Here is a 1,216-nt window from a genome sequence, read left to right as displayed (position 1 = left end):
TTTCATTTTTCTTTCCTACCTAATTTCTTTGGCTAGAGCCTTCATACTATGTTGACTAGAAAAGCATGCATATCCTTGTCTGGTTCATGATCTTAGAGAGAAAGTTTTCAGTCTTTTATCATTGAGCTTGATGTAGGCTTTTAATATATGATCTTTATTATATTGAGAGTGTATCCTTTAACTCATATTTTCTTGAGTGGTTTTTTTTTTTAATCATGAAAGAGTATTGAATCTTATCAAAAGCCTTTCTGCATGAACTGAGATTTTCCCTTCTTTCTGTTAAGAAGGCATATTACGCTGATTGATTGTCATATGTTGAGTATCCTAGCATTTCAGGAATATATCCCACTTGGTTATGGTATACAATTATTTTAATAGCTGTTTAATTCAGCTTGCTAGCATTTTGTTGGGGATTTTTGCATAGATATTTATGAGGAACATTGGTCTGTATTTTTTTCTCTTTTAGTGTCTGCCTGGATTTGGTATCAGGAGAATGCTGGCCTGCTAAAATAAGTATGGAAGTGTTTCCTTCTTTAAAATTTTTGTGAAAATTTGAGGAGATTTGTGTTATTTCTTCATTAACTGTTAGGTGCAATTCTCCAGTGAAGACATCAGCTCCTGGACTTTTCTTTGCTGGAGACTTTCTTTGATTACCAATTCATTCTCCTTAGTAGTTTAGATTAGTCTATTCAGATTTTCTATTTCTTCATGTTCAGTTTGATAGGTCGCATGTTTCTAGGTATGTATTCATTTTTTCTAGGTTATCCAATGTTGGCAAGTAACTATTCATAGAATTATTTTATATTATTTTTTGTTCTATGGCATTGGTTTAATATCCTTTCTTTTATTTTAAGAAAAGAGTCTTTTCTCCTTTTTTAAAGTTAATCTAGCTAAAAATGTGTCAATTTCCCTGATCCATTAAAAAGACCAACTCTTAGTTTTGTTCATTTTTTATTGTTTTTGATTCTCTATTTTGTGTATCTCTGTTCTAAGCTTTGTTATTTTTTTCTACCCCTGCTAGCTTTGAGTTTAGTTTATTCTTTCTCTAATACCTTGAGGTATAAGTTTAGGCTGTTGATCTGAAGTATTTTTTCTTGTTCAGTGTAAGCATTTATAGCTATAAACAGTCCTTCTTAGCACTGCCACTGCTTTTGTTGCATCCCCTCTCTTCATAGGTTTTGATTATCTTATAATTACATAATTGCAAGTGCATTCA

Source organism: Carlito syrichta, unplaced genomic scaffold (assembly GCF_000164805.1).
Source record: "Carlito syrichta isolate Samal-C Ts95f unplaced genomic scaffold, Tarsius_syrichta-2.0.1 Scaffold308088, whole genome shotgun sequence".
Classification (NCBI taxonomy): domain Eukaryota; kingdom Metazoa; phylum Chordata; class Mammalia; order Primates; family Tarsiidae; genus Carlito; species Carlito syrichta.
This window is presented reverse-complemented; position numbering follows the sequence as displayed.